The following is an 11,780-nucleotide window of genomic DNA, read 5'->3' as shown; positions in this document are numbered from 1 at the left end:
CCGTCCGTGCCAAGCGCAGTCACAGGACGTGCTCATGCTATGATGTAGCTGTCTCCCTATCTGCTATGGATGCCAAGGGTCTCTGTAGGAATTAATTTCTCTGACTTCCTCACCTCATTTAAACATAACGAAGGGAATACTGCTGGTGGTAGCTCCTCCTCCAAATACACTCTACTCCTGTATACATGAGTCCTATGTTGCACACAGGGAGTGCAGGGGGGTTGTATCCAGAGGATCAGTGAAGGTGCTTGCAGATCACCTGAAAGCATGATGCTTCTGGACAACTTCGGTATCCTGCCCCATGGACGAAGACAGATTTGGCAGTGGGGCACATACTCACCTCCAGGACAGTGGTTTGCCCGGTCAGCAGCGGTGTAGCCATTGAGAGTTACTATGCAAGTTAATCAGCTGATATTTCAGTGATATTTTGCATCTAGACCTCAGCCTATGCTTCAAGCTGGCCAGAAGTCTCATAGCTGTGTAGAGCAGTTAACATGGCACAGAGCCAAAGCTTACTCTGCTTATTTTACATATACCCTGAAGCATATACACGCACAAACATAAATATGTGTGTGAAACAATATACTCTAATAGGCTACTGAGGCTGTACGCTCCAGCATTCCACAGCTAGGAGTGATCAGAATTTGCCTGTTTTTGTGCATCCTGATGAACTGCAATTGAGTTATCCGTGCCCTTTTCCCACAGGCATCCCACTCACTCCACACTGGCAATGATTGCTGCTCCTCAGAGAGCAGCTCCCCTCATGATTTATTCTCCTCTTGTTTAATGTGCAGCGATGGGGCTTTTTACTGCCTGTTATTCAAACTGTGCTTTGGGCACAAAATTATTCATTTCCGTATGGTTTTTCCATGGTACTCATGACAGCAGTGTCTGAGTGTTTCACATGCAGCATTTCCATTTCCAGTAATTTTGAGGTGATGCTGACCCTGTATTATCAGTGAGGAAAGAAAGCAGGCAGTGATAAATTAAAAAAAAAAAAGTGTTCATCGTTTTGGATTCCCGATGTGAGTCACCTACAGACTGAGTAGTTTAGATGATAGGCATTCAGATGTCAGCTCCCACTGAGCTCAGCTACGGCAGTAACTGCGCAACAAGCCAGACCTGAAAATCTCCCACCTAAATGTCCAGATGAAGCAGAACACACGGCTGACTGGGCCTTGCTCCCCAGTGACTTTAATCAAAGGAATTTTCTTATTTTTCTGTGCCAGATTTTGTAAACTTGCTATTCCTGTAACTTTGTTTTCTGTGGGTAGTTTTCTAGGGTTTGAGTTAATTTTTCTAAGCAAACTTTAAAATCATAAATTTCATCACTCTTGATCAAATTCACCACAATATGGGTTAGCAGCAGGATGGATTGTTTTGAACTACTATATGACTGACATTTTACAGGCTCCCTGGTAGCAGTAGTGGACTGTTTAATTGATATAGGCTGGCCATTTGAAGGGAGCGAGACATATGCTTTGTTTTTTGGTTTGCTTTGTTTTTCCAAATACTTTCTGTCTGCAAAATCCCAAGATCCATTCCAGACCCCAGAAACAAATAGGTTCTAGTGAGCTCCCTCAACCTGGTCCCCTCTTACCAGGCTTGCTTCTTTATTCCAGATGCAGAGAATACAAAGATGGAGAAACAGTCCCTTAGATACCCATTGGAAGAAGCTGTTTAGTAACAAAGGCGGCTCTTGCTTCTTTAGCTGTCTAAACAATTATGTAGCTATCTAACGACAATTACTGCTGCTTAAGAGTTTGGCTTTTACACAGGTTTTTGCTGAGTTCGTTGAAGCCAAACCTGATCAGCAGCTGTATTAAACAAGTAGGAGAAATGGTGATGACTGAACTGCTGTCTTCAGCTGTGAAAGACATTGCAAATGACACAAAATTAATGAAGAAGTCTGCCGTTTTATACCAAGACAAGTTCTATTCAGGTTATCAAAGTATTCACATGCAATTTCAAAAAGATTGCAATCCGGAGAGATGCCTTTAAAAAAAAATAATTAAAAAATCAGTCTGTACTGAAGATCCTTTGGAAATCGTGTATGTTACATGGGGGGTGGGGGTGGGGGGGGTGTTAAGTTATTCCAGCCTTGCCTGGGCTGTGCTGAATGGTATTAGTGGGGAAAGGTTGTTGGCACTGGCTGTATCTGGGAGCCTGAAACAGCCTTACCCCATGAAGGCAGCACTCCCCCCGTATTTGCATGGCCCTTCTTGTGCCCTGTAGGTTAAAGCTTCCATTTTAACACATCTGGGGCTGAAGGAGAGTTTCTTTTCCCATTCCCCTCCACCTCCACAAAATCTCTCAGTGAAGGGGAAGAGGAGCGATGCAAGATACTGTGAGATGGTAATTGTGTGAGCATTTGTAATCCTAAATATGACCTCATGATGCAAACCAGGACTTCGGCGGCTCAAGACAAAACACAGCCTATTTATACTTTGCACTGTAATTACTTCATGAAGCGAAATCCTCAATCAAATTAATTTTCTTCATGCATATCATAGGTATTAAACTGTGACTGTGCACAAGGACTGGCCTCCCCTTTAGTTTGCCTGGCTCCAAGGGTAAATTGGAAAAGTTAGTGGCAAGGAAATAACAAACAGCTGAACATTTTGAAGCCTTTTATGTTAAAACAACTCCTATTTCCTCTTGCCTTCACTTCTCCCTGCCAGGCCTACCTAGCGTTGGAAGATGAGGAGAGTGGGAGCAGGAACAGAAGCAAGTGCATGATAACCTACTAAGATAGTGTCTGCGCTGTGAAGAAGTTCAAGGACCTGTTTCATTACAAACCATTCAGTGTGTCTGGCACGGCGGAGCCGATGGGAACCACTCCCTGCATTGATCTACCGATGCAGACCTGAGGATTATTTGCCCGCAAACAGCTATTGTTTGCAGGATTGGCAAATGAAAAAACAAATATGTTTGTTTTCTCCACAGATCGTGTTGCTTCCTACTTTCTCTTGATAAGAGGGATTTGGGGCCAGTGCCCAGGTTTTGGAAGCCGTGGTTGCCTAGTCAGGAATTGAGGAGCCTAAAACGTGCTTTCTTCTTCTGCTCCTTCCTCCCTGTCTCTTCACTCTCCCTCATCGTCACATCTGTTCTGGGCCCAATGCCCAACAATTCTGCATTAACGCCTCAGTACACACAGGCTTGCACAGCTGAACAGTTCGCAATGCAACGTACCCAACACCATAATGTCTTCCCGAATCAAGCTCCTGCAAACAATTTTTGTTTACGGGAAGAATCATTTGGCTTCATAATGCCACTGGTGAGCTGTGCCCAGCTGATTCTAATCTCTTCAGGTCCTCCCAGACAAACTTTTTTTGCAGGGCACAGGAACGAATCTAGGAAATACAGAACAGAGCAGGTAAACAAATATCTTTAGAGAAGATACTGTCTCAGGCCTTGATCCTGCAAACTCGCACAGGCTTAACATTAAGCACATGAGCAGTCCCAGATGACTTCAGCAGAGCTACTCACATGCTTACAGTGCACAGCATTTGCCAGATCAGAGCCTTTATGTCTAATTGCAAAATAAAAGGCAAGTCTCCCAGTTCTATCAACTGTAATGAATTGTTATTAACAGCACATTTTAAAATAGCTGTGGGGCAGATCCCAGGCAGACCCACTGGGGATAAAGTGATGCGGACTTGTTGCAACAGAACCTGGAAATACTTTTTCTTGGGCAAAGTGCCGTGCCAGTCATACTGCAGCGAGGTTGTTTTTATAGGCTTTGACCTGTGCAAGGCTTTTTTTTTTTTTTTTTTTTTATGGCTAATCTTTGCACAGTCCCTCTCTTTTCCACCTTTTGGGTTGAATTCTGCCGTTTGAACCAGGAGCTGGAAAACTGCTGCCCTCCTAACCTTGGGGGTCCTTTCTCAGGGATTTGCTGTTTTTTACAACGTTCCAACATACCTTGACGAGCCACGATGGAACAAACCGAATCATGACACATGTCCGCCGGGTTCTTTCACATCGGGTCCGCTCATCCACAGCCCTGGCCTGTGGGGTCCCATCCGTGTCCTCTCCGGTGGGGGGCTGAGCAGCACAATAACCGACATTGTGTCCCACCCTCCCGCAGCAGAGCCCCTCGCTTCCACTAACGGCGAGGCGGGGGACAGACAAATCTGGGGGCACACAAAAAAAAAAAGCGAGTGCAACCCACCCAGGTTTGCACGCTCGCATTACACGCCTGTTAATGAAGATGCAGCCGCGGGCGCTCATTAGGAGGGCCTCGGCGCGCACACGCCGCCCGGGCCGTGCCCCCGGCCGCTGCCCGCTCGCAGCCCCCGCCCCGACAATGCCGGCGCTCGGGGCAGAGCCGCGGTGCTGCCGCCGCGCTCAGCGGGCGCGGAAGGTGACGCGGCCTCTCCGGGCTGGCGTTTGCACCTGGGGCTGCCGCGGTTTAATGGACTTTAACACATGCAAACAAGAGCTTTTGTTGGCGGGCACAAAAGCTGCCCCCGGCGCGGGGCTCTCCCCAACACTGCCCGCATTGTTTCCCCTCCGCTGCTTCTTGTCACCCTCCTTGTCAGAGTTTAATGAGGACAACGAGATTTCGCAGGCTCATTTCGCACTTCAGCAACTTCCTAACACTTTCCTAACGAGGGAGAAGGGGCAGGAGAGCTCGGGGGTGCGGGGGAGGAGCCGCCCCGGCCCGGCTCCGTCCCCGCGGGCAGAGACCCGCATCCCCGGGGCCGGGGCAGGTGCGCCGGGGCTGAGCCGGGGTGCGGGGCTGACCCCGGCCTTCCCGGGGCGGGGGGGGACTCAGCCCAGCCCCAGCACCTCGCCGTGGCTCCATTTAATAAATAAATAAATAAATAAAATTAATCTCGCCGGTTTTCAGCTCGGCCGGGAGGGTGGGGGCGTCCCCGGGGTGCCCGCAGGACCAGCGAGGCTGCGGGGACCGAGCTGGGCAGCGGCTGGGACCGTCCCCGGAGCAGGTAGCATCCCCCGGGCACCAGCTCCGAGCTTTCTGGGCCGGAGACCCGCAGGTTTCTCACCTCCCCGCCGTCCCCGCCGAAGCCGAGCATCCCTCATACAGGAGAGGAGTGGAGCGGGGAGGATGCTCGGCTCCTCTCCCCCATCCCCGGGGCCGTTTCTCCCCATCCCGGGGGTGCTGGGCACCGTCGCGACATCGCCGAGCAGGGCCAGCCGCGATCGTGCCGTCGGTTGACCCCGCTCAGCGCGTTTCGGTGCTCCAGGGGATGAAGCGGGGTTCGCGGTGCCGGGCGGGCGGGGATGCCGGGCCGGGGCCGGTAACGCTTCCCAGGTTCGGGATTTGCGCAACTACCGACGGACCCGTCGCTTTGCAAGGGGCCGTGTCAAGGGGCCGTGTCCTTTGCCGCGTTTTAACCGCTTTGGGGTTTTGAGGAGAGACCCCTCCGCCCCCAAAAGTGGACACCCCCTCGGGCTGGTTCTGTCTCTCCCTCCCGAGACAGCCAGCGGTCCCGGGCAGGTCGTGGCTGCGGTTTGCGATGTTTCAGATGGAGATTTCGGGGAGGATTTGCCTTTAGCTTTTGCAAATCTCCGTCTCTGACTCCTGTTCCCACGACCGAAATCTCCCCTCCGCTTTTTTTCTTACTTCCCTCTTCTGTGCGTGTGAGAAATTTGGAAAACTCGAGAAGTCGTTCACTGCAAAGGGAATTTAAACACAAAAGTATGCGGTGAAAGAAAAAAACCCCCACAACCCAAAACAAAACACATAAAACACCCCAACCGCCTAATTAGATATTTACCGGAGGAACCATTACAGCCTGCTGGGCATAACTCAGTTTGTAAGTTCTCTGGCCACGAAGAAATTCAGTAATTATTTTTTTTTTTCCTCTCCTTTACAATGGGATGAGTTAAGGATGGAGTGTGATAAACTTAACTCTGTCCCTGGGCTTTTTACAGATTAGCCTTTGGCATTCGTTGGCAAATAGCAAGTGAATAGAGACTGTGTGACCACAGTCCCTTGAATTAGGGACAAACATTTCCTCTGTGCATTTTAAATAATGCTACTGCCAAATATTTTGTTACCAGAGATCATTATCCTTTGAATGAAAACTCGAGGAGTAAAGGCATTGGTTTTGTCTTTGCTGGTGTGGAACAGACTATATGATATCTAGAACAGCAACAAGCTTTCACAAATTGCTATATGATTTCTACTGCCAGGTTCTGTGATATTGGATACGGCATAAAAATAAAAAAGGCAGGCAGATAGACACAGAAACTCACAGAAACCACCTGTATATTTTGTTTCAAAGGGAAATCTCAGCTATTGTCTTACTGGCTCTGGTTCTGTTAGGCCTTGGATCTGCTTAATCTTTAAAGCTATTCAAACAAATTGAATGATACAAGGCAAGTCTCCTATAATTAATCCGGATTCTTGAATTTTGATACAAACTTTTATGTAACCGAGAAGTTTCTCCCTTTTCCTTGCAAAGACACTAAATAGACACTAAGTCCTTCTGTCAAGAGTGCTACCACAAACAAAGTTAAAAGGAACAAACCTGGAAATTTTCCCTTCGCGAGGAAGAAAGGGAGGAATATTAGAAAGAGATGCAAACATAAAGTCATGGGAGAGTTGGTACTGCTGTCTGGACAGAGACCAAGGTTTAAAGTGGCCCGTATGCTACAAACTGCCTGAATGTGAACACAGAAACGGTGGTTTGTCCCAGGTAAAGCTTTTGCAGGATGTTATTTTGTCAGTTTATCTGAACCTCATAGGGACTCAGTGCTGGCACTCAAAGGTCTCATTTGAACCTTTTGAAATGTTTGTTCTTTCACTGCTGCAGTCCAAAGAAAACCGAAACGATGCCGCTGTGTATGGAAGAACTTGTGATAACGCTGAACTGCCACCGCAGATGATGAAGCTTCACTGCTGTCTGCCCCTTCTCACATTATGCAATTTGCTTTCAATATTTGGCAGAACTACTCCAGAAAGAATATTTTGCGGAGCTGCACATCCTGCGATGAGGCATTGCTGAAATCCCCCAACATATGACTCCCTTGTAGGAGTCAGTATTTTATCTGGATTATCAGGAAAGGAAGAATGATGGTGTTTTGTTTTTTGTTTGTTTTGGGTTGGTTTTTTTTTTTTTCTGTGACATAGGCTGTCCGGCCTTTCCACTTCAGTGGAAAATGAATACTCAGAGAAAGGCCTGAAGGCCTGGACCTGCTAGATAACTCGTAAGTTGCAGATATAATTTCCACTGAGGCTGCATAAAATTCTCACAGACCCAGCACAGACTCAGTGGTGCAGGCAACTCTCCAGGTGACCCTATCTCCAGGAGACAGCCCCTGCATTCTGACTTTCTAGCTTTCCTCCCCCTTTTTTCTTTTGTTCTTTTTATCATGTCAGATTTTTTCTTTTAATCATGTCAAATGCTGTGAAAGAAAGAAAACCTTCTGGTTTTGGAGGCTGATGTGCCTGGCAGTGATGGTTTATGCAGTACAGTTCTACTGTCAGGCATATGGAAAAGGACTGTCTGCCCTCAGGGAATTATGTGCTGGGTTGAATGAGTTGGGTTTCCTCGAGTTTCTGAGCAGATGTGGATCTGACTGTCTTGTTGTGGTGCTGACTGTACAGACAGAGCAGAAAGCTCTGCCCGGGGCCAGCTTGGTGTGCAGTCTTGTCCTGGGTCACATCAGGCGACTCCCTCTCTGATGGATGCCCTACCCCACATGCCAGTCAACGGTTCCACCTTGTACTCTTTGAGGTGTAGTTTCAAACCATGTGTCCAGGATGCCGGTGCTCTGTGTCAGCCCTTGGCCACTCACATTACCAGTTTGTCCGGAAAGGCATGGTAATGCCCAAGGCTTCTCCTTTCTCTACAGAGGTGTCACCACCTCCAGGTTGTCTAAAGACCCTTTGTAGCGAGGCTCTTCATTTTAGCATGGGAAAAGAAAGAAAACACAGACCAGGCTGGTTTCCCTGGTCCCCATGGAAGAGGGGGACCACCCAAAGCTACCTGGGTGATGGCCCAGATGGGATGGCTTTTGGGTGCCAGCAGCTCCCAGGTGCTGCTGCCAATGCCAATGCCACTGGGTCTTGCCGCAGCTGCTTCACGGGCCAGCCCGGAGAGGCCACTGCTGATAACACTCTCCAGGTGTTCAGCCCGAGAACAAAGGGCCTTTCAGTGGCTGCTGAGAAGGAAGAAGCCTCCTTGCTGGTTGCAAAATGGCTTTCCTGGATGGCAATATTTGGTTACAGTAAGATCTGTTATTTCAGAAGAAGCCCCGCAGAAGGGAGGGTAATTTGACTCAGGCATGTAAAAAAACATTGCGGGGACTCTTGTCTCCCCCCTTCTTCTCCCTAAAGTACTAAAGCGATGTTGAGTTGTAACGTTTAATCGGAGCAAAGTAAAACTGGAGCCTGGGACCGCAATGTGCCCCATCTCGTTGTGCCCATTTACATCAGGGTGAGTTAGTTCATCATCCTCAAGATCCAGGGCTTCCTGCAGGGCCACACTTACTTACACGGCTGGTTAGCACACTAACCAGTGTCTTCTGAGCACAAAACCGAGCTGAGAAAAGCTGTGTGCTGTCATGAGCACAGCTGAGAGAAGACTTTTCCTCAATCCTTGGACCCAAATTTCAATACTTGTGTTGGAACACCTTAATCAAATGGTTTTACAGCAAAACCTGTGCTGCTTGCACAGGGAAACCTGAAAGATAATTTGGTCCTGTGGAAGAGAGTAAGGAGGTGGTTTTGCTTACTTCCCAATTAGATTAGTCTTGATCCGTGTACTCTGTGTGTTTTGGCACCGGAGAGGTTTCTGAAGAGGAAGGTACTTGCGCAGGTGACCATCGATCACAGCTGTCTAGAGGTGGCACATTCTTCCCTTCCCACACAACCAGCTGCCAAGGGAAGGAGAACCCCTTGCATAGGCACTGCCCTGATGTCATCCATATATTTTCAAAACCTGTGGTCCTAGCACCAGCTGAAGGCTTTCTGTGGTCTCCTGCAACCCTCACCACGGTTATTATCTCCATGAGATACTCCCAGCATGTTCCTTTACTGTAGCTGCTCAGTCTGCCCCTACGTTTTCCCTATACCCCATAAGCTGTTCTTCCCCACAACAACGAAGAGATGGTGCCCTCTGGTATGTAGGAGGTGACTTATTTAAAATTATTTTCCCTACTTCCTTTAGGTAGATGTGAGAAGGACAATCCAAGGAAACTTCCCACTGGTGAGACATTTCCCCTCTATGAAAGAAAAGCAGAGGGATGTGGTGTTCACCCAAATGCACATGCTTAGTGGAAGAGCAATGACACGTAACTTTTTTTTTTAGTATCTGCCAAGCTCGCCATATATATATATATATATGTATACATAAAGCTGAACTTCTCATTTTAAGTAGAACACTAGCTCAGAAATTGTGTTTTTCAATCAAGCAGTACGATTTCCTATTAGAGACAAGGCTATCCTAATTCTTCAAATGCACCAGCTAACATCTATACAAATAATGGGATTTGGCTGAGTACAGTTAAATATATTTGATTACTTCCCTTTTATCTAGTTCTAGGTTTACTGTACTTTTCCTTGGATGGCAAATAAGAAGCCCTTTTCTTCTAAGTGACAGCAGGGAAAAGAATCAGGTTGCTAATTTACCTGAGACCCAGGAGTGTGTAATGATAGATGTGTGCTGGAAACTCCGGAGTGGGCTTTCTAACTCTGGGGGGAGGAGAGAGAGAAAGCATGAGATTCATTAATCTTTCAAATTGATCGCACTTTTGCTGATGGACTTTAGTGGCTGTAATTATATGCACAGCAGGAAACAAATGCTGTGAGGAGATCAACTGGCAGGAAGCTGGGACCTGACAAAACGTGTCATACAGGAAGCAATTAAAATGGAAAATCACTGTTCTCCGGACAAACGTGGACACATCATGCTCGTGGGTACTTGCAGTATCTCTGCCAAGGCAAAGGTTAGACTTACCTGTAGTGTGGTAAGAAGGAAGCTCTTCAGAAGTAAGCACACACATGGTCCAGGACGAATTTGGTTAAATAAGCAGAAATCCTTGTATGGATGTTCAGTGTTGGTCTTCACAGATGAGCAGCGTTTGGATTCAGGAATCAGAGGCCACCCTGGGAAACCACAGCCTGTGAAGTGGCTCTGTGCTTCTGCTGTCACCAGTGCTTCCAAGGGCCTATGTCACTTGGCTCTTTGCACATTAGTAAACGGAGACTCAAAAGGCTCCAAAGTCTTCTTGGAGATATGGAAGGAAAATGATTCTATAGGCACGGTTTAGTGGTGGACTTGGCAATGCTGGGTTAGCAGTTGAACTTGATGATCTTAAAGGTCTTTTCTAACCTAAATGATTCTGTGATTCTATAAAAAAGGCAGGTGAGGGGGGAGATAGGAGGATGGATTGCAGACAGGCACTGAAGGGTCACGCCTATTGTTTAGGTTTGTTTCAAAATGGTGATGTTATCTGCCCAAGGAAAAGCAAAAGCCCAGCACATGTCCACATTTCCATGACGGCCAGCTAACATGAGCACAAGCAGCTTTAGGTGAAAAGTCATTCTCTATGTAGGAAAAGGACGTGGCAGACCTGAATCTGAGGCCAAGTTCAGTTTGCAGTGCAGATGTGCTGTTAGTCTGATTTAGAAGAGCTTATCTCCTCCTCTCCCTTCCTTTGCCCTCTTCTGGGATTTCCAGGCTTTCACCTGAAGAGGTGCGTCCGTACAGCCAAGAGGAGTACTGGAGGGTGAGATGAAGTGATCCATCCAAGTCACACAACAGGTGAGTGCCAGGGACAGTTTGAGTGATCTGATGCAAAATTGTCTAATTTTTTAAAAAGATTTTAGTATTGCCTAGTAAATGATACCTTCTTTTTGTTCCTTAGGAGATTCAATATACAAGTTCTTCTCCTGGCTCTTTTTCTAGCTGGTTCAGATATAATGTTGGTTATACAGAAATGCAGAAAGATGCCATAATTTACTATAGGCACGTCTGTGTGTATTCTACATTTCCAGCAGACCCCATTTCCCTGAAGCATCTACAGGATCACCAAAGTGGGCAAGAAGCTTTTGTCTGTCTTTGTTGTTTCACAGAAAGAAATCATATCATGACTTTCAAGTAGAAAAAAAATTAGAGAAATAATAACATGACCCAACTGCAAAAATATTTTTTTTTCATGAACTATACCAATGAATTGGAAATGCAAGTAGTAAAATGAATTGCCAAAAGTATCAAATATATGTGTTTTCAATAACTTTTTTTTTTTTGTTACCTAGTAAAATATTTTCCTGGAGAAGGGTTGTTAAACCCCTCTGTGCAATATAAAGGTGCAGTGATGTATTGTCTCAGAGGTGGTTTAATGGAGTTTTGGGGTCCCATTTTTGTACATATTTTCAACACACGCAGTGTGTGATCAATTTGGATTTATAAAATCCTATATATTTCTTTCTAAGCAATGATCTTAACTTTTAAAGAATGTTGCTTAGTTAGGAGCGCACGTGTGTGTTTGCATTTTGGCAAGGCAGCAAATAACATACAATATTTATGTCATTTGAGAAAAGTATTTTGTGCATTTGCCAAAACCAGTCTTTTCTAAGAACCTAAAGGTATTTGATCTGCTCTAAAATATAGTCCTGGGAGGAGGATTAGGTGTGCAGGAGTAGTGGGCAGAGGGAAGGTCTGTCCAGTCTTTACAGCGTGAAAGGGCAGGATTTTAAAGGAACAAGCCAGATCTCATTTCAGCTCAACCTCTTTGACTCTGTTTCAGTAAAAATCTGTTTCAGACTTAACCTGTGACTTCACTGCCAAAGACACGGGCTT

This window comes from Falco punctatus (genome assembly GCF_963210335.1).
Source record: "Falco punctatus genome assembly, chromosome: 7".
NCBI lineage: Eukaryota > Metazoa > Chordata > Aves > Falconiformes > Falconidae > Falco > Falco punctatus.
Note: the sequence above shows the minus strand (reverse complement) of the source record.